This window comes from Dermacentor silvarum, chromosome 5 (genome assembly GCF_013339745.2).
Source record: "Dermacentor silvarum isolate Dsil-2018 chromosome 5, BIME_Dsil_1.4, whole genome shotgun sequence".
Classification (NCBI taxonomy): Eukaryota; Metazoa; Arthropoda; class Arachnida; order Ixodida; family Ixodidae; genus Dermacentor; species Dermacentor silvarum.
The window spans coordinates 58,421,812-58,444,421 of NC_051158.1; the positions used below are offsets into that span (position 1 = coordinate 58,421,812).

The 22,610-nt window shown below is 47.2% G+C and overlaps 1 long non-coding RNA gene across 1 annotated transcript; it reads right to left on the minus strand.

The window, feature by feature from the left end:
• Positions 1 to 14,013: 14,013 nt before the first annotated feature.
• LOC119452414 (uncharacterized) lies at positions 14,014 to 22,322 on the minus strand. The gene is made up of 3 exons (XR_007466850.1): positions 21,926 to 22,322; positions 18,998 to 19,015; positions 14,014 to 14,112 (listed from the first exon to the last, which is right to left on the minus strand). It is a non-coding gene; the product is annotated as an uncharacterized LOC119452414 (long non-coding RNA).
• Between the last annotated feature and the right edge of the window lie 288 nt (positions 22,323 to 22,610).

Genomic DNA, 22,610 nt, shown 5'->3' on the forward strand with positions numbered 1-22,610 from the left:
GTACCTCCATCCGCAACGCGGACGACGCGTGTCGACGCTGGGGTGAGGAGCTTTCTGAGTCGTCATCGGAAGGCAGCACTCATAATAGAAAAATGGGCTCCGGTATCGATCAGTGCAGTGACACGATAGCCGTCAACGTCAACGTCAAGAAGGTTTTGGTTCGTAGGCAACGTAAGCAGAGGATTTGAGGGCAGGGTCGACAACGCAGCTTCACCTCCAGAAGCTGCAGTGGCTAGTTTTCCGGCTGGATCCGGGAGGCGATGGGAGGCGAAGAAAAGCGGTGGGGTTGGGGCGAACGAGACTGATGGCGTCGAGGGGAGGTCGAGCGGCTGTAGCGTAGGTTCGGAGCTGGGGCATCAGCGGCAGCGGCTTCATGACGGGTAGCATAGGGAGCAGTAGGTCGAAAGGTACGGGAATAAGCGTCGGCGTACGTCCGAGCAGGTGGTGGCCATCGGTTGCTGCAGTGACGAGTGACGTGGCCGATGCGACAGCAGTGGAAGCAGATCGGCCTGTCATCGGCGGTACGCCATTCGGACGGGTTGTGGTATGGAGCAGAAAATGACTGCCGGGGACTAGGAGGGCAGCTAGAAAACTGGTGAACGCTGGGTTGAGTAGTTGAACACACGGAGTTCAGACCCATGTTCTCAAATTCCTGTCGTACGACGGCCTGAATCATTGCAATCGTGGCTGCAGGCGGATCGGGAGGCGTCGCGGAGGAGGCTGGTGAACAGGTGGCCTCAAGCTCGCGGCGAACAATACGGGTTACGTCGTCACAGGTGGTCGTCTGACGAGGTCGACCCTCGCATGTCGACGTAGCAGCAGTGTTTGGTAGCCGCGTGATGTGGTGAGAGATACGGCGGCTCTTAGCCTGTTCAAGGCGACGACATTCTTTGATGACGGCGTCGATAGTCGAGACGTTGCCGAAAACAAGCAAATTGAAAGCGTCGTTGGCGATGCCCTTTAGCACATGTGCCACTTTATCTGCTTCAGACATAGTGTCGTCCGCTTTGCGGCATAGAGCCAAAACGTCGAGGATGTATGAAACGTAGGGCTCCGTAGATGTCTGAACACGGGACGCAAGAGCCTTTCTCGCGGCAACCTTGCGCCCAATGGGGTCGTCGAACAGTTCCCGTAGCTTCTCTTTGAAACTGTCCCAACTGGTTAACTCATCTTCGTGCGTTTGGTGCCACACGCGTGGGGTGCCGCCGAGATAAAAGATGACATTGGCGAGCATAATCGTTGGGTCCCACCTGTTATTAGCACTGGCGTACTCATAGAGCTTGAGCCATTCGTCAACATCCTGTCCCTCCAGGCCAGAGAACACACCAGGGTCGCGATGTTGGGCAACCGTGACGATTGGAGCAGGCGGACGAGCCGAAGCCGTTTCAGACGCGGTCTCGTCACTGGGAGGCATGGTGACAAGCTCGATGTACCGTCCACTTCGGAGTTCCGTGGCGAGGACACACGAAAGAGGCTATTTACAATATATTTGCACTGGAATCAAACCGCCAGGCCGACACCTTGCTCGCGCCAAAAGCCCAGACACACTTGATCGTCTTTCTCGCGGCGGCTCGTCTCTTGAGCATCTCTAGATAATATCGTAATAATATTACGATCTGGACGACAACGGGCAGCGACGGAGCGATCGAGCAACGTTTACAGCAGGCCATCCAGTGCGTGGAAAACTACCTGGTGGGCACGGGACTCACCTGCTCGGCCGAAAAATCCGAATTGCTGCTATATACACCGGTCAGAAAGGGGCGCCCACCTAAAGGCTACATCCCCCCGGAAAAGCAAGATATCCAATTAAAGGCATCAAACGGCCTACCCATCCCGATGGTAGACAAGATTCGGGTACTAGGAATGATGATTGAACACAAGGGCGGCAATGGCGAAGCACTTCGCAAGATAACAGCAAAGGCCACCAACACGATGCAGCTCATCCGACGCATCACCAAAAACACGCGGGCATGCGCGAAGGCAACGTCATACGACTTATACAAGCCTTCGTTATTTCTCAAATAACGTACACGGCAGCGTTTCACAACTGGACGGTTGCAGAAAGAAACAAGCTCAACGCCCTCAACCGCAAGGCGTACAAATGTGCGTTGGGACTTGCGCCCAGAGTGAGCACCACCAAGCTCCTAGAACTAGGCTTGCACAACACGCTCGAGGAACTCGTGGAAGCACAACAAGTGTCCCAACTAGAGTGCCTATCCGAGCTCGGCATTACATACCACACGCAGCACGGCATCAAAGTGGAAATGCCAAGAACCATGCGCGAGCAACTATACGTGCCCCCCTTGCCTCGCAACATGCACCCCGAACACCACACGGGGAGACGTAAAGCCAGGGCACTACACATGAACCAAAGTTACTCCAACGACAAGGCGGCAGTCTTCACCGACGCAGCCCGTTATCGAGACAGGAAGAGTTTCGTGGCGGCAGTTACTAGCCACCAAGGTAACCACCTCACGAGCGTCACCGTGAACACGACATATGCCGAAGCGGCAGAGGAAGCGGCCATAGCACTGGCCCTTACACAAACCAAGGCTACATACGTGATCTGCGATTCGCAAACGGCAATTCGCAATTTTTCTAATGGGCGCATATCGCAAGAGGCGTATCACATACTCAAGCGACATCCCATGCACCAGGGAGAGGCCGACGTCGATAACCGAAGGCACTTGCTTTGGATTCCGGCACACACTGGACTGAGCACCCCCAACGAAGCGGCTCACCGTGTTGCTCGAAGCCTCACTCACCGAGCATCATCGGAGGAAGAGCCCCCGCGGGGTACTGCAAACGTCTGGGCGTGGGAGGATCGTTTGACCAGGTTCCACGACATCACGATATACTACCAGTTACAGAGACGCGTATTCCCATTACTTCACGCTAGGTTAGACAGGGCGCAAGCAGTACACTACAGGCAATCGCAAACTGATTCTTACATAAACCCAAGACTCATGCACGCCATGTATCCAGACATGTACCCTACAAACAGATGCACATCCTGTGGCGAGGTTGCCACACTTAATCACATGTTATGGGAATGTCAGGACATAAACAATTCGGGCAGTGCTGACACCTCCGTCTCTTCGACCGCCAGCCTCCGCTCGCGTTGGAAGACCGCACTTCTCAGCTCGAACCTGATAGTCCAGCGAGCCGAGGAAGCCGCTTCGAGACAAGGTCTCGAAACCGCGTCCGCGGCGGGTGCCCAGACCCACTAAAAATACGCCGGACTCACATCTTATCGATTTGATAATAAAGTTTACGTTCTTCTTCTTTTTAAACAATTTGTTTATCAACAGCAGTTCGCAAAAGCGGGAAATGTCATTCTTCTTTTTCAATAATAAAACCCGCGAATTTCAGAAACGCGTTGATGGCGGGATGGCATGGGCTTTATGCATTTGCTGAACTTTGTTACTTATAGCGTCTTCCGATTTCTGCGATACCATGTATAGGCATGTGGGAGGACGGGTCTTTCGGTACAGTGTGTTATAATTTGACATTTTTCGAGTGGCTTCTGGTTGGCCTGGTTCACCCTAGCGAAGAAACCTATGAAAGGGTTAAAAAAGTTAGCGTAGCTTGCACTGGAGGTGCAATGCCAAAGAGACAGCGGAGCTGATGGGTACCTAGCTACTCCCGGCTTTTGGGCTAGGCTAAGCGCTACCAAGTCTTCCCCAGCATTTGTGTAATTTATTGTTTATTTGTCAATTATCGATTAGCTATTGATTAGCTATGAATTTATTGATGACTGACTAAGCATAAGTAGTCCCAACCATGCTTAACTAGACTTAGCCAGGCTCTGCTTCGCTAGTTCACAGGGGTATGTGGCATTGCGCTTGGGCCCTTTCTGCACTGCCACCAGGATCGGCCCTCACTTTTGGAATCAGCAGACACAATACGCCCGGCTTAAACAGCTCGGCTGTTAATATACGGAAGGCTATCCTTTTGCGCTGCCGGTAGGTGTGGGTTTACATCCAGAGTGCTTGTTAGCGATTTGGCAGGATGATCAGGTGACAAATGTGCAGCTAACGTTAAGGCATACTGCAAATCTGCAATTTCGTGAAGGTAGATGATGGCCGTGTGCTTTAGGAGATGCCGCCATTCATTGCTGAAGTTCGTTTGTTAGCCTGTTATTAAGTTGCACAATATCTCGAGTGATAGAGATTTGTAGTGCCAGAAGAGCAGGAAAATTCGCTTCAGCGATTACAGTGTCGGAGACGTCGTGTCCGGATTCAACCGTGACAAGGAGGCTGCTCCGGTGGGGCAGTGCTTTTTTTTTCCTCATATGGAGAAGCTCAGGGTGAGGTGCAGGTGAGAGTCAGACCGCTGGATGACTATGATGACGACAACAATATGATAGCCCGACGCTTATAGTGTCCACACAACGTCGTTTTCATCCTAGTGGAATTTCTCGGAGGGGCAATGGACCGGCACAGCAAAGAAGTTGCGCGCTTTTGCTTTCAATTCACTTCGTGACTGTGCTTCGTCCCGTAGACGATGGTAGTGCACACGCAGGGCGTCCCATTACTTCTATACCTCGCGGGCCGCAAGGCGCGCTGGAGTGTGAATGGAGGTATACAAAGTGAATTTCAGGAACGTTTACACAGTTCAGGATGCTGGACTTTTAGATGATGGCCGTGTGCTTTAGGAGATGCCGACATTCATTGCTGAAGTTCGTTTGTTAGCCTGTTATTAAGTTGCACAATATCTCGAGTGATAGAGATTTGTAGTGCCAGAAGAGCAGGAAAATTCGCTTCAGCGATTACAGTGTCGGAGACGTCGTGTCCGCATTCAACCGTGACAAGGAGGCTGCTCCGGTGGGGCAGTGCTTTTTTTTTCCTCATATGGAGAAGCTCAGGGTGAGGTTCAGGTGAGAGTAAGATCGCTGGATGACTATGATGACGACAACAATATGATAGCCCGACGCTTATAGTGTCCACACAACGTCGTTTTCATCCTAGTGGAATTTCTGGGAGGGGCAATAGACCGGCACAGCAAAGAAGTTGCGCGCTTTTGCTTTCAATTCACTTCGTGACTGTGCTTCGTCCCGTAGACGACGGTAGTGCACACGCAGGGCGTCCCATTACTTCTATACCTCGCGGGCCGCAAGGCGCGCTGGAGTGTGAATGGAGGTATACAAAGTGAATTTCAGGAACGTTTACATAGTTCAGGATGCTGGACTTTTTGTAGTTATCTGTTGTTTATGGTTGAGATCAGGACGGCTAACTCACTGCTTCATTGGACGATGATTGCGAGAATGCCGGTTACCAGTTCATGAGAACATCAGTTCGCACTGATAGCTTCAGGGTGAACTGCAGTGAACTTGATGAGCTCTACATACGCTAATCTTTAAAAAAATTATGAAGTTTATCGAGCCTTTTTTGATGTTTTTATGTGCAGAAAACAGTGGAGACAGCTTTTCGTGAGGCACAGAGAACTATCACACATTATGTCTCCAACGGTGAGTGACAAGTTTTAACAAAGGTCAAACTACAACATTAAACTACCAGCCGCTATTTCTAGGCTAAGGTATAATGAATTGGCGCTATTCATTCTGTGCGCGATATATTTGATCCCATTATATAAAAGAGAGGACGCCCTCTCTTTCGGTTAGTACCGAGCGGTTGGTACATACTTGAGCCACTTGACAAGGGCACTTTAAATATCTATAGAACACCATGTGGTGCAATATAAGAGTTCCCCTGTTCAATTTATTGAACGAATAAACTCAAATAATTGATTAACAGCAGCAATGACCAACAATCCTAACGTCGCATTAGGTAATAGTTCCCGTAGTCATCCCAGCAGTGTTTTCTGGCCATTGGTACGTGGCAGCTGACTCGACGACGATAAGGTCTGCACATTCCATGTACACAAATGCCTCTGATGCACTGAGTTACATCGGACCTTAAGCTTCTTTCAGCAAAATCATTGGCAACCTGAAAACAAGTGAAAAGAGAACCACTAGATTATTTCAGAATGTAGGAACTTCATCAACGTGTACATACAAGGTAATGAATACCAATTTCACAAAGTTCATCGAGGTGGGTTTGTTCACTGGCTGTTTCATTTTTCTTGGCGATTTATTAAAAGCATGCCTTTGAAACTCTCCGAATAGACATATAGAAAGGCTGCATATAATATTCTTATAGTTTCCGAGAATAATGCTATAGTTTCCCAAAATAATGCCATAATATCTATAGGAATACATGGATCCAGCATTATTCAAAGTGACCCACTGCTATAATTGCTAGCGTCTACCTTATCGGTACTGGATGTCACAGGTATCATTTTCAGAAAGTTATCTGGTTCCTTCTAGGAGAATTCTCCAAAGTGTAAGTATTGCACCACAGCCTATTATTTATTTTGTATAAAACTTTTTCTGGATTGTAGCTCCGCAAAACGTGAATGCCCAGTATTTAAAAAAAAATTAATGATGACCGCCGTGGCTATATAAAGAACATTAAATGAGCCATTGGTGTCAACCAGATTTATTTGTCAGGTCTGCTTCATTCACAAATTTTGTTATATTGTTCACAGACCACCGGCAAAAGTGTTTGTCCCGTGCCGGGTACCTTTTCCGGATATGCAAATGTCTTATCTAACAGCACCTACAAGACTGGGAACAAACAGTTTAATGTTCCCATTCTACGAATTTAGTCATGCGAATAATATATGGACTCTCAATACGCGTTAAGCCGTAGCCGGGGCCTTCGACCACCATCGTGTTATCTAGCGTACCAAGGCGCATACGCCATCTCTGTCTACCTTCGCAGCTGCCTGGCCTAGGTAGCCAAGTTTATAAAGTATCCTAATATATTACCTAGAGGGACGTTGGCGTCACCGTCCATAGAAATTTGCTAACAGGCGCTGTACCACTACGCAAACGGCCCGAGGAGTGAGACACGTTTCTCTCGAACGTGTCTCAAGTTTCTCTCGAACGTGTCTCACTCCTCGGACCCCTCAGTTCCCTTTTTTTCTCGTTTTTATTACATAAAGAGGGCCTCCAATCCGGCAACATAGATACCTCGAGGTAGCATGCGTGCGTTTATTGACCAGTTACCTTCACCCAAATAGATCACGTACTCGTGCCACCTGCAACAGAAAGAATGTTCAACGTCCGCCGCCAAGGTTTGTGAATGATGGCGCTGACCACCACTACCGTGGTTAGTTCCAGTAGTGAAAAACATAAATACTCCAGAAAGTCGATGGCAAAGACGGCGCTACGGCAGCTCAATTGGTAAGTGCATCGCACACGTAATGCGAAGACGAGGGATCGTTCCCCACCTGCGGCAAGTTGTTTTTGAATCCTCGGTCTAGGATGAAATTTTCCATTATTTTATTCTTCCAGTAATTATTAATTTACTTATTTTAATTGATACTGTCAAGGTGTTTATTGACAGGATTGAGAGGTCGAACTCGGTGCGGCAGTCAGAACCCTGCGAGCAGTCAGGACAAGCCCCGTGCGTAAAAGCGCTGGTGATGCGCCTGACTGACCGGCACTTCTTCGTCGTATTTCATGCACCGGAGATGCACCTGACTAACCGGCACTTCTTCCTTACATTTGTCCCCCGGAGAAAAAGACGCCATCCTGGCGATCTAAGCATGCGGTAACATAGAGGGATCGTAGAAGGGCTTGAGCCGATCTACGTGAACCGTTTCGCGACCGCGACGGCGCTGATCAGAGGACGGTGACACAGGCTCGACGACATAATTCACGGGGGAACTTTGTGCAATTACACGGTAAGGTCCATGATATCTTGGGAGCAGCTTAGTAGAAAGGCCGGGAGCTACAGGTGGAACCCACAGCCAAACCAACGAATCGGAAGGGAAGCTTGGGGGAACAGAGCCACCACGACGGAGCTTCTGTTGTGTCTGATCTTCGGTGGTAAGACAACGGGCGAGTTGTCTGCATTCTTCAGCATGCTGCGCAGCTTGAGACACAGGAACACATTCCGATGAATCAGGCTGGTAGGGTAGCATGGTATCGATGGTGCAGGAAGGTTCACGGCCGTACAGTAAGAAAAACGGAGAAAAACCAATGGTAGCTTGAGTGGCAGTATTATAGGCGAACGTGACGAACGGAAGCACAGCGTCCCAGTTGGAATGGTCGGACGCGACGTACATGGCGAGCATGTCGCCAAGAGTACGGTTGAAACGCTCCGTCAGCCCGTTCGTCTGTGAATGGTATGCGCTAGTGGTCCTGTGGATGATGTGACACTCCTTCAGAAGCGACGTCACGACTTCAGATAGAAATGCGCGGCCTCGATCACTGAGAAGTTCCCTAGGGGCTCCGTGACGAAGAACAAAATGCCGCAGTATGAAGGATGCAACATCTTGGGCAGTTGCAGATGGAAGTGCAGCGGTTTCTGCATAGCGTGTGAGGTGATCCACTGCAACGATAATCCAGCGGTTGCCAGCACCAGTACAAGGAAGCGGGCCGTAAAGGTCGATTCCGACCCGATCAAAAGGACGGGATGGGCAAGGAAGCGGCTGCAAGGGTGGGGCAGTGGAAGTAGGGGCCGACTTTCGGCGCTGGCAGTCGAGGCAGCAGCGGACGCACTTCCGAACGAACTTGTACATGCCAGGCCAGTAATACCGGAGCCTAAGGCGGGTGTAGGTTTTTAACTGTGCACATTGAGGATCAGTGTGAAACGATGCGCATAAATCAGCCCGAAGATGACGCGGTATTACTAGGAGTCATTGCCGACCCTCGGGGAGATAATTGCGACGGTATAGGAGTTGGTCGCGAATAACAAAGTGATGCGCCTGCCGCCGTAGAGTCCTAGACGCCGTAACAGTGGTAGGATCAGAGAGAAACTCCAAAAGCGAAGAAATCCACGGGTCCTTGCTCTGCTCAGAGCGCATGTCATCGATGGCAAGTGCTGAGAGGACAAAGTTGAGTGGGCAAAGACTGTCAGGATCAGGGTCAGGTGATAGTGGCGAGTGGGAGAGAGCGTCGGCATCGGTGTGCTTGCGTCCAGAGCGGTACGCAACCCGGATGTCGTACTCTTGCAAACGGAGTGCCCAGTGTGCGAGGCGGCCAGAGGGGTCTTTCAATGAGGAGAGCCAGCACAGCGCATGGTGGTCCGTTACTACATCAAATTGGCGGCCGTATAAATAAGGTCGAAATTTCGTAAGGGCCCACAGTATGGCTAAACACTCCTTTTCTGTAACAGAGTAGTTCAGCTCCGATTTGTCAGCGTGCGGCTAGCATAAGCAACGACGTATTCCACAAGACCACTTTTGCGTTGGGCAAGAACCGCCCCAAGGCCGACTCCACTAGCATCTGTATGGACTTCAGTTGGGGCATCGGGGTCAAAATGCCGCAGAATAGGAGGAGAGGTGAGCAGATGGCGAAGGGTCGTGAACGCGTCATCGCATGCTTTCGACCAGGTGGATAGGGCGTTGTCTCCAGCCAGCAGTTGAGTCAAAGGGGCGATGATCATGGCGAAGTTCTTCACAAAGCGGCGAAAATAGGAGCAGAGGCCGACGAAACTGCGTAGTGTCTTCAGATTAGTGGGCTTGGGGAACTCGGCAACTGCACGGAGTTTTGCAGGATCCAGAAGCACGCCTTCTTTGGATACGACGTGTGCTAAGATGGTAAGCTTACGAGCAGCAAAGAAGCATTTTTTGATGTTAAGTTGCAGGCCAGCCTTAGTCAGACAACTTAATACCTGTCTTAGTCGTTGGAGGTGAGTCGAGAAATCAGGTGAGAAGACAACGACATCATCTAGGTAGCACAAACACGTGTGCCACTTGAGACCGCGCAAGATACTGTCCATCATACGCTCGAACGTCGCGGGCGCATTACATAGGCCGAATGGCATGACATTAAATTCGTATAATCCGTCCGGTGTAACGAAGGCGGTTTTGGAGCGGTCAGCCTCTCCCATGGGTACTTGCCAATATCCAGACCGCAAGTCCAAAGAGGAAAAGAACTCGGCACCTTGCAAACAGTCAAGAGCATCGTCTATGCGCGGTAGGGGATATACGTCGTTGCGCGTAATTTTCTTAAGACGTCTGTAATCAACGCAGAAGCGAATAGAACCATCTTTCTTTTTTACGAGGACAATAGGCGATGCCCACGGGCTATGGGACGGCTGAATCACGCCACGCCGAAGCATATCGCTCACTTGTTCGTCGATGACGCGGCGTTCAGAAGCTGAGACACGGTAAGGACGCTGCCGGAGTGGGGCGTGCGAACCGGTGTCGATGCTGTGCGACACTATGGTGGTGCGGCCGAGAGCAGGTTGATGGCAGTCGAAGGAGGCGGCAAATTCGCGTAGTGGGCTGACAAGTTGCGCGCGTTGTGTGGTTGTCAAATCACCGGAGATTGACGGTTGGAAGCACTCCAACGGCGGTCGAGTCGCATTGTCGAGCGCGGCGAGGGATGTCGAATGCGCGGTGTCGGGAGCATCGAAGAGCATCGAAGAATCCACAATTTGAGCATAACCGAGGCACTCTCCGCGATGCAGAGTAAGCGGCAGGAAAGATACATTGCACACACACATTACACCACGGCCAGCACTGATGGCGATGACGGCAAAGGGCAGCGGAAGGGAACGGCGACGGGCGAACAAGTCACATGGCGTGAATAAGACGGTTGCGTCACGTGCAGATACGCAAGACACAGAGATGACGGCGGCGGACTGAGGAGGGATATCGGTAACTTCAGCCACAATCATTTTTGGAGGCGTCACAGGATCTTGGTCCATGGCTGCAGCGGAAGGAAACAACTCCACCTCGGCGCGGGCGCAGTCAATGATGGCATTGTTAGACGAAAGGAAATCCCAGCCTAGAATGACATCATGGGAGCAGGACGGCAGGACAACGAACTCAGTGACATGAAGAGATTCCGCGATGACAACACGAGCAGTGCAGGCTCCCAAAGGTTCGACAGGCTGTGCGCTCGCAGTACTCAAATACAGTCCGGAAAGCGACGTCGTTACTTTTCCTATCCGTCGGCAAAATCCTGCGCGTAACACCGAGATTGCTGCGCCCGTATCGACCAGTGCGAATGTTGGAATCCCTTCGACGTATACCTCAATTACGTTGCAGGGGTGATTTCGAGGCCTTGGGTAAAGCGAAGGGGACGCAGTTCTCGCCTCGGGAACTGCGACACTTAGTTTCCCGGAGGCAGAGGGCTTGGCCGGTGTCTCATCGGTGAGATGGAACGGCGGCGTGGGGATGACGAACGACGAGTAGTGTAGGGAACAGGGGTTTCATCTGGTGGCACAGGGGATTGTAGCTGTCGAGGGGCGTAACTGTTCATGGGTCGGCGGTAATCATAAGTAGGCTGCATAAGGCGTCGACAAAAGCGGGCAACGTGGCCCGGAATACCGCAATGGTAGCAAATCGGGCGGTTGTCGGCTGTGCGCCAAGGATTTGGCTGGCGTGGTAGCTGTGGTGCAGGCGGCGAGAAGGGAATCGGGGGCGGTCGCGCAACAGCTTGGCGAGGTGGACGTGGAGCGAAGGGCGGCCTTGCAGCGACGTCAGCGTATGTCAAGGGCGCCGCGACTGTAGGCGGTGGAATAGCAGCTGGCAGGCACGCAGCAACTTGCTCCTTGATGACGGTCTGTAACCCCCGTGTCAGTGGGGAGTGTGGTTGGGCGTTCGTAAAGGGCACCAGGGAAAGCTGCCGAGCAACTTCTTCTCGCACGAACTCCTTTATATGGTGCATTAGAGGCGACTCGTCAACACCTAGCATCAGACCTGAGTCAAGGGCGAATTCTGAGGGCGGGTGTCGTGTGACAACTTGCTGCCTTCGAAGTTCGTCGTAACTTTGACACAGCGCAATGACGACAGACACTGTGGTCGGGTTCCGGGCGACCAACATCTGGAAGGCGTCGTCCTCAATTCCCTTGAGTATATGCCGGATCTTATCGGCGTCTGGCATCGTTGCGTCGACTCTGTTGCACAGATTAACGACGTCTTCGATATAGCTGGTGAAATTCTCACCTGGTTGCTGGGCGCGTCCGCGCAGGCGTTGTTCGGCCTGAAGTTTACGTACAGCAGGACGACCAAAGATTTCCGTGAAGTTGGTCTTGAACGCCGACCATGTCGAGATGTCGGATTCGTGGTTCCGATACCACAAGTGCGCAACGTGGCTAAGAGTAGAAAATTACATTGTTGAGCTTCTCCCTATCGTCCCAGTGGTTGTGCCTGCTGACTCTGTCGTACGAGGCGAGCCAGTCCTCGACGTCCTGATCACCGGTACCCGCAAAAATAGCAGGATCCCGCTGACGCTGCACGCCAGGACAGATGACAGTTGGTGCCGTGACTGCAGCTTCTTGGGCTGGATCGTCAGGCATGGTTCGAGAAGACTGGGCTGGATCGTCCGGCATGGGCCGAGATGATTGAAGGGTTCGGCTCCGAAGTTCCAGCGTTGATGGAGTCGTACCCAGCACTCTCCACCAAATGTCAAGGTGTTTATTGACAGGATTGAGAGGTCGAACTCGGTGTGGCAGTCAGAACCCTGCGAGCAGTCAGGACAAGCCACGTGTGTAAAAGCGCTGGTGATGCGCCTGACTGACCGGCACTTCTTCGTCGTATTTCATACACCGAGATGCACCTGACTAACCGGCACTTCTTCCTTACAGTACAAGTAATTCCCCCTATGCTGTTCTTGGTGTCTTTTTAACAGCGAAGCTGTTCAAGCCCGCCGTAATTTGTACTTCGTATCAAGAAACTGCTGCGCCGTAGCCATGGCAACCGAGAGAAGGAGGAGGAGACGCGGTATCCTCCTGCATGCGGTCTCCTCCTCGCCAGCACTCTCCCTTCCCGACCCCCGCCTCTCTTCCGTCTGCGGCACGCTGAGCGAGGAGAAAAAAAAGCTGGCCGATTGATATCGAGCGGCTAGCCTCCAACGCGTTCGGCGTCGGCAAGCGACAGCGTTCCTGGCACTGTGCCAACCTTGGTTAGCCGGCCTGTGTTTGTGGCACGCCAGGAACGCTGTCCCTCGTAGGCGCCGATGCGTCCAGCGCTGGTCATGCGAAATGTCGTAAAATGGAAGGTACCTCCGAAAATGATCGCTCAAGAATACCTTGCCTACATGCGTAGTAAAGTTAAACCAAGTTAAGACCTAGCAGAAACCAAGTTAATGCCTAGCAGTAGCAGCCAGTAAGACTTGAAGATCGACAGTTTAACTGTGCCTAAGCTTTGCATGACCGAGTGAACACTTGGTCGTTTTTTTTTGTTGGCTTCTTGTGATATAATTATTAAAAATCGGGCCCCTCGGTTAAATTTTTTAACGTTCATTATTGGCCCCAATATACCTCCGTTGCGGTTTACTAACATTTATAAAATCAAGAGAGGAAAAAGAAAGAAAGAATTGAAGGTGACGCAGTGTAAATGCGGATGTTGTAGTTACTCATCCACCTTTACCAGTTCGGCGGTGCTGTTCCCATTCAATAAATTTACAAATCCCAGCACGAGTTCTTGTCCCCTTGATAAAAAGATGGGTTTACTAATTACTAACACATGGGCAGTTAATGAGAACTTTCGCGAAATAAATTAATTATATAATTAATTATATAATGACGTCATACTACATCACGGCGCCCCGAGGCAGCTGCTCACTGATCGCGGCCGCACATTTTTGTCCCGCGTTGTCGAAGATCTGCTTCGTTCCTATACTGCCGTGCACAAACTAACCACCGCATATCACCCCCAGACCAATGGATTAACTGAGTGGCTTAACCGGGCGTTGACGGAGGGGCAATTCATGCACGTTTCTCCGGACCACAGGGACTGGGACGACTCGTTACCCTACATAAAATTTGCTTATAATTCATCCCGCCACGAGACCGCCGGATTTTCGCCATTTTATCAGCTGTTCGGCCGCCACCCAACTTTACCCTTCCACACACTTCTTCCACCCGCGACCAATATTCCAACTGAGTATGCCCGCGACAGCTTCGCCCTGGCTCACAGAGTTCGTCAGATTGCCCGCTCACGGCTCACTGCCTTGGATGTGGGGCCAATATCTTGGGTTCTTGTTGTTGCTCTTAAAGACCAATGGATTGCTTAACATTTTACTTACCAGTGCGTTTGCGGACTTGAGAACTTTATATATACAGCCATGTCCATCGATGTGTATACCTGAAGCATGGTGGAATGTGCAGTGTACATTGTTAACAAATATGAATTGTGTTTCCCTTTTACTATAGTGTGTTTTGAAAAATTTTTTATTTCCTGCCAGTTTAACTATATTGTTTAATAATATTGATCGAACGTAGCGTTAAAAAACAGAACAATCGTAAAACTAGATTTTTGTACGCTTGCGTCACTAAAAAAAACACCATTTAAAATATTGTAAAATTAGGTGAACGGTTTTTCATAGTCAAAAGTCATCTAGTAGATGGGAATAAGACTTCAGTGACACATTCATGGCTTAAAGCATAGGGAAATGTTGAACAGCTGATCTATTAACATACAGTTAGCCACTGTAATAAAAACACAATGATAACCAATTTACAGCTATACCTAAAAAAGGGCAGAAAATGTGTAATTATAGACGTCTTGGTCTGAATTCATTAGGTACTACCTGTACTTTGTAGTTAGCGTCACAAGTATGTTTCGTAAAGCCCGAAGTCGGAGTATACGACTGGCCCTGTATCATTGTCATTTCTTCTTTGTTTGTGCTCTATCCGCACAGTCCGCTAGTATTGGGCGCTAGGTGCACTGGTTATCACATCACTGTTGTCTTCAACGCCGCCGCATTTAACGAAGTCCTTGCGCTCGACCATTCCAATGTGCCCACACATGCAAGGAGTCTGTAAATTGGAGCTTTCTGTTTGCTTTTCCAAATAATAAAATAAATAAAGCACATTCTGGTGAAATACTTGTGCTTCGAGTCAAAAGTTGTCAGCTGAAATTACGCTATGTCAACTTTCGAGTAGTGAATGCCAGCACAAATGTTACTGAATAATGAAAAATGCAGGCCTTATTGACCCTTTTCGCGGTGATTCCGTGGGCGCTGCCATATTTGATCACGTGATGACGCGTCCATTGCTTGCCTCAATAGCTTCCGTTGCCTCCTTGTTTACAATGGAAGTGCATGACGCGGGCGCAGCTTAGAAAACCTCTGTTTTGGGAGATATCGTAAACGGTGACTGGGTGAACGACACGAAGCTTTAATCACAGCTTCAGAGAACATGCAAAACCGCTTTCGGAACTGATCAACCTATATCCAAACGGCGCAAGCAGCGTATATTGTGCTTGTCCTAAAAGCGTGGTTAAATATTTATTTCAAGTTATCCAAACATTCCGCTCATGAATTGAATCAGGATTAGTGTGTTTTGCTCTTTGAACTTTATTTGGCAAATGTTTTGAAGTAGTGGCTTGTCAGTTTCTGACCCAGTGAGGTTCCTCGGTGCGGCCACTATCCTATTATTTTCTGCCTAATCGCTCGTGGGTGTGCTCAGTTCCGATAGATTTGTTCTTGATGCGCACAAGGCTTGAAACGTAGCTGTTCTGCACATTCCGATACCTTGTAGCAAATGCGTATTATCGCGAGTAACTCGCTTGCTCTTGTGGACCGTCACGAAACATTCAGCTTCGACCATTCATGCGCTATCGGTGTAGTACCATGACTAATTGTGTGTATATAGTGCGCATATATTCAAGTGTGGTCCCATTCACTTATTCTTCACACGTTGCGAAAGAGTGGATGTAAGTTTCCGTGCTGGTTGGGGTAGATGTGCGTAAATACTATGCGCGAAACCTACTATGACAGGAGGCGGCGCTACTCCCGTTATCATTGTTTAAAGAGCAGTACTCACTCTTGCCGACGTACCCGGGCCGAAGCCCTTTCTTTGAAGGTTAGCAATACAACGCAGGCGGATAAGCAAATTTGTGCATCCTCGAGGAGAGCCGTACATCTCGAAGTGCCGGAAATACTTGCGGACAATTGCAGCAGTGGTCCGCGAACTTGGCCCCACATATTCATTCCATTCCTTAATATACCCGTCAATATTTTTGCAGCCAACTACTGCACACATCCTCAATCCACAGGATTCAAACCAGAGGGAATGGAGCACAGTGCGTTAGCGACAGCTGATCGCACAGAAGCAAGGTAGAAGCGGTAATGGTTTCGTATTCGTGCGCGGTTGCTGAGGAGAGGTATGGCGCGCCGCCGTAAGCGCCACCTCGTTTCTCTAAAACAAACTGCTCCGCGAAAAGGGTCAAAACATCTTCGAAATATGTGAAGCGACGCTTTCGTAAAGGCATTAATCAAGTGCTATAAACTTCAAAACTTGTAATAAATTTTCGAATTATATATCCAATGCGCGGTGAATTGATTGTTTCGCGCTTCGCGCGAGCTATGGAAGCTTAAACAATAACCTAACGAATTTGCTTACATCGCCGTTGTATCAGTTAGTGTTCATTGAATATTACCAATTTGCTACATGTGGAGCTATCGTGCATTCGGAGTAGACGGCGACGTTGCCGTTTCAACGGTCTTCAACGGTCTTCGTTTCAACGGTCGTTTCAAAGTCTAATGTATGTGTAACCATGTTTGCTGTTGTCCACCAAGGGTGCACAGCCGGAAGATAAGGAATAACGATCTGAAAAGCATGGCTGCTTCTACAGGACCTGTTTTAAAGCAGAAGTTTGTCTGCCTACATAACCGAACTTAAGCGCCTCGTCATCGTCGGTGTCGCATAGTAAAGTCGTAAAGATCCGCAATAAATAAAAAAATGACGCATACAGTGATGATTTTCGAACCCTGGACATTCATTGGTGCAGCTCCGTTCTCTACTCATTAGGGCACACATGTCATGAAGCGAAAAATAGAATAACACACTCAGCAGCTTGTCTTGCGTATGACATGGCGCTTTTAGACCATTTGCGCTGAATCACGTATCATAGCAACAATTTAGCTATCGAAATGAAAGTTTGAGCTCGTCTAGATCCCTGTAAAGGTGGATGTTTAACTCACGAAAAAGAAATCTGTGCATGCAGCCGTCCCACGAATAATGTTTGCTGAATCCCTATTCTACATGCAGTTACAGTGAGATAAATGTGATGCCATCGGGAGGCCTTCTTTGGAATGACGCTTCGTTTGTAATATTCAGAGGTTAATGTGATGTGGTACGTGGGGTCGTGCTGTGTAGAAATGTCACCGCGTCTCAACAGGTATACGGTCGTGTTCGGGAAGATCGACTGCACATATTTTGTTTTGGTGCGCACATTCATCTTCACTACTCACCTAAGCTTTTTTTACGTTTATTCATGCAGTGCCGGCTGATACATAATTCTTATATCCTTACCTGGTGCTTTCAAATCAACGCAACTTGCTGTTTTTGTCGTAATTGTGTGTACTGCTTGCACTGTAATCTATGGCTACTGTCAAGGTGACAGGGTCTGTATGTAGAGATTCCTTATGCATAATGCTTTCGTTTTCTTCAAACGAAGTTTTCCTTGTGTACCCTATCGGGTTTGGCGTGGCTGTGGCTACTGTTGGTGTCTGATGCTCTGTCGGTCGGAATACCGGTGAATATATTTGCGGGTATATATTCTAAGGTTATATCTCTGCCGAATGCAAGCACCATCAGATGGGTTTACGTAACCTCTCTGTGCTAGCCGAATAGTCGTGCATCTAAGCACGCCTATATGTTATTCATGATAAAAATATCAATTCTTACATAAAAACTGAACATATATCCTCGGCTCATCGGTATCTGTAAATGACAGTTACCTTTTATTGGAATAGCGAAGTAAATTAAACAGAGTGTTCTTGTGTTTAATTTTATTTAATATAAAGATAGGTATGTGCCACGGATTTGTGCCACGGATTTGTGCCAATGTTTCACCAATCCTCCTTATTTGTCACTGGGATGCAAGAGATACAGAATCACTAATTCTTGCTTGGTACGTGCCATACTTTTCTGCGCACACACCTGTCATCACCATTCTACTCTTAACAGCATCATACATCGCCGAGGCGTCTCACGGAGTGCATCGGGGTGATCTAGAGTTTAAGCATCAGCATATAGCTTGTCAGCCGTGTGGTGCATAAATAGAAAATGTGAACGAGAATAGAGTTGCGATATTAGTTGCGGATGAACGTAATCATGACCTGAGGTAGCACAGGAGATAGCATCAAATCAAACCCAAGTGTACGCGTCAAACCTAAGTATAAGATTTTCTAGCGACTGCTTGATTGAACCTCGCTTCACATACATTAAATTCGGTATGTTGGATGTACATAACCTCCCTTGTTTGCCATTCTTGCGCTCTCGTTATACGCCCTCTTGTCATCTTTCCCAAGCCGCCTCCTAAGTCTGAGCCTAACCTAACGATAAGGCAAAGTAAAAACGACAGCATTGTAAACAGAAACAAACGTAAACTATCAAGAGTGAATGGCCCTGCGCGGTATGACAAGTGACTCAATAATTTCCGATATATAGCGCAGCTTCCTCGATTGGCAGCTCGCGCGGGTTCTTGAGTGTGCGCGACACTTCTTTTATTTGATTATAAAGATTATAATGCCTTTGCATTCCCACACGTGAGCAGTTCTAGGTGCCTCTGCTAATTTTTTGCTTTCCATATATCCTCAAGTTAAAATTAAATGCGAATATCTGCCCGCGAACAAGAAATATTTCTGCAAGAAGTACATTGGCGTACCATTTATGCCACCATGCTTTGTCCTATATAAGAATAATTCGAACATGTGAAGTTCTCTTTTTGTGTGTGTGTGTGTGGGGGGGGGGGGGGGGGTGAGGGGGGAGGAGTTTTGTATTCTATGTCTTGCAGTTGTTATTCCTCAAACTTGAGCTGCATCTGGCCGTACGTGGTGGTGCCTCTTTTATTTTAAAAATGGACAAGTGAGTTACCTCGAGCCGGTCAAAGTTAATTATACACTTTAGTATGGTCTTCGTTGATGAATCCTCACGTTAAGAAAATGTGCGGCCACTGCTTGTGTTGAAACCTTAATGATACAAATGGATTAGTAAGAAACTGATAAATTTATTTCACTTACCATAGTTAACGGTGCGATCTAATAAATAAAGGACAGACAATTTTAGTAAATCAATTATTACTGTTGGGACAGAAAGCTCAGAATTAGCTGCGCATAACAGGATAGAGTTACGTGTACTTGTCTTCAAAATATTGCTGGTTGTTTAACACGAGCGTTGGATATCAGATTTTATGACGTATCAAATACCATGTAATTTTTACACAGGTACAGACACTGCAACGAATTTGCACGAGTATCTTTTCTAATAACTTATTTGAAATATAGAGCAAGCGTCCTGTTCACTGCAGCTATTTTAAAACACACCAATACATAAAACACAAGCTTCTGTTTATACATTTCGCTTTCTAGGTACTTGTTATAACACGTTTTTGGGCACACGCAACGGTACAATATTCGGCCTGAATTGATAACAATTATGTTAATGGTCCATCTTTAACATTTCTCATATCGTATCAAATTTTGTCAAGAATGAGGATAACCTAAATAAATGCCAGAATTAAAAGATAAGCTACATGTTCTACAATTATTATACAAGCAATTTATGGGATTCATGCATTGTTATTAATTGTACGGGAATTTAGAATGGAGGCAAGAATACAGCTAGACAACATGGAAAGGACCAAGGCATAAAAATTGGACAAACTCGTTGCTAACTTCGAATGATGCTTAACTTCTTAACGGTACAACACTAGTCTGTATACACAGGCCCGCTCCAATGAAGAAGCAAGAAAGCAGTCAATGGTATGATGAAAGGAATTTAGGAAACCATGTCAAATTAAACGAAACAGGGCCTGCTGTGTGCTAATATCCACAAAAAAAAACAGTTTATTTTACAAAACAAAACCGGAAATGTCGCTGAAAACTATGATTTCCATTGTAACTTTTGGTAAGAATATCCCACCACTTCACACAGATTCATGACTCGTGAGGGAAGTAACGACGCTCACAGATGTGACAAGAAACATCATGGACCGCACATTTTTATACTTGTTAACGAAAGCAACAATGAATGCATTCTACAAAGTCTAAAATATGCTGTTGAAATATAGAGGAAATCAGGAATGCTTGGGAATGTGTCAAACAGTGAGCTGTCAATGACCAAGCAAAGAGTGTTAGCCGTAACGTTAGAAGACAGGAATGTTAAAGTACCGATGATAGAGCAAAATATACATTAGAGGCAAAAGTCGCAAGCAAAAGATAATTAGAGCAAAATATAATTGGTCAGATAACGAAATAAACTGTATTTTGAAATCGCTGAGAGATATATGACAGTACGGATGCTACAAAGTAAGCTAATGACGGTAATATTGAAAACGATGTTAACTAGCTGCACAGAACACTACAATACTATGCTTAATGCAGTCCAAAGCCACCATTGCGTTAAAATGCGGCGGTGTAGTTAAATTTCCTTCTGACTAGCTTTGGCTGTACAGAGTCTTTATCTGACGAGAGAAAGTATCGCGAGAGATAATATCGCAAAGCTATTTTTTTCGTATCCCTGTGTAAAAACCAAGTAGCGCTCTTTGAAAGCCACGTCATTCGACGGAGCCGTTATGGTACTTGTGACTATCTCCCTTTTTTTTGCGCACGCCACTAAGTGACCTTAGAGCAGCTTGTTATTCGTAAATAAACATTGTTGGATATCAACACTATGTTTTTCTTTATATTCCGTGCTTTTACTCTGTACGCTGACTATTGTTGTTATCCGAGCACAAGCATGCCGAAACCTCCCAAACCTCCATATGAAATATTCCACTTACTTGTCTGTGACTCTTCGTAGAATATGAAAAAAAAACGTAGGCGTTTTGCACTCAGCATCTTTATTGCGAATGACAGAACGTAGTTTTCCTCTCGCTACGGTATAGAGGTTCCTGTGCTTATAAAACGTGTTAGAGATAACTCTATCGTTTGTTTTAGGTGGATGCCACTGTACCATAGGAAGTACACGTAATCTTGCATATTTTTACTACCTTCATAATTATTAAAGAAAATTTTCAGAGGAGTTAATAAATTATTTACAATTACAGACAGTTGCAGAGCGATGCAGAAAAGGTCTGATTGAGCCCGTGGTTAATATCTACCTAATATAGAATCTCAGTGTCTTAAACATCACTTAAAATATATATCACGCAATAACCATCTAGGCTGCCATGATTGCGATGATTTCAGTCCAGCTGGACCTACACAGAGAACGAAAGTTGAACTGTGTGCCTAACCCCCAACAACGTTTTATTAGAAACAAACAAACTGTCACAATTGAATGGAATGGCGGAACCAATCGGCAGTCGCAAAGGTTAGTATTGAAGTTGTGGCTGTGGTGCACCCACTGAGGGCGTTTACAAATTCACAGATTCTCATTAACCTATCTTAACTACTACTCTATAAGTATTTGTCTATGTAAGAGGAGCAAGACGGCGTGCGGCCTGGCTAACTGAATGCCTGTCAAGATGTAGATGTACAGCCTAGTCAGAGATTCAGCTAGCCAGCCGCACGTTGTCTTCTTCCTCTTCACCCGCCTTGGATGCCTCACATCCTGTTGAGGCGTAAACCAAGAACGCTCGTAAGAGGATCACAATACCAACAACCAACAACCAACAGGCCCAGCAACAGACTCTTCTACGATTTGATCACAATACATTTAGGTTTTAGGTACTGATACAGAAAAACTAACGCAGCTTCTCCCCATGCGTGATGAAAAGGAATATATGTAATGTACAACTATACGGGTTGTATTTTCCTCCAGAAGGACGGTGACACTCGCGCTTTTTATATTCCAAGTTCACTGTAATTTTGTTGGGCTAACGCACCATTATTGTACTAGCATACAGTTCCATAAACTGCGTTGTGCATAACCAGGTAATTTTTTCTAGGCGCAAATCATAATAACATTCAAGGCTAAAAAACGAGACCACAACAAAGATGTCTCACTTGTTTCAGGAGTGGGCCCAGACATAGTAGTGCCTGGTGCTGTTTGAAAGATAAACAGATAAACAAAGGTAGCTCAACACTAAAGAAAAATTGGACATTCTAGCGCAATCACTGTCACTCAGCTGCATAAAAATAAAGAATACGTCAAAATTACTGCGAAAATCATCGCCAATGAAGCGTCATTACCATTGAGGCGCCGTAGCAGCAGTGTAGCTGCACGCGTGTCCGAAGTATTGAAGATATAAGCAAGGCTTTCAGCAGTGCCTCTAACATTGCTCAAAATGATAATCACTATCGAACATACTTAGCTACAGTTTTTGCTGCAATATTTTCTTTGTTGCTCTCTTTAAATAAATTTGGTATATCCTCATGTGAGCTCAGTTCTCAATTTTTGCAATCGTTGATTTATTTTTACCTTAATTTTATGTCGTGAAATGTTTGTCTTCAGGAAATGCATCAAGTATGAACTCATGGCTATTATAATTTGGTCTAGTGAGTTTTAGGTGGTGCATTTTGTGTACATGTGAAGAGATGTCGCATCTGAGCGTTCCTTGTGTTTTCTCCCTTACAGATATTAGGTATGCATGGCCGATATTGGACCGGCTACGAGCTTTTAAGCTGTCGGCCCAAACAATGTTTCGGACATTTCCTCCGGGTTCCTAAATAAAGTGCTGTCCTCCTCTAA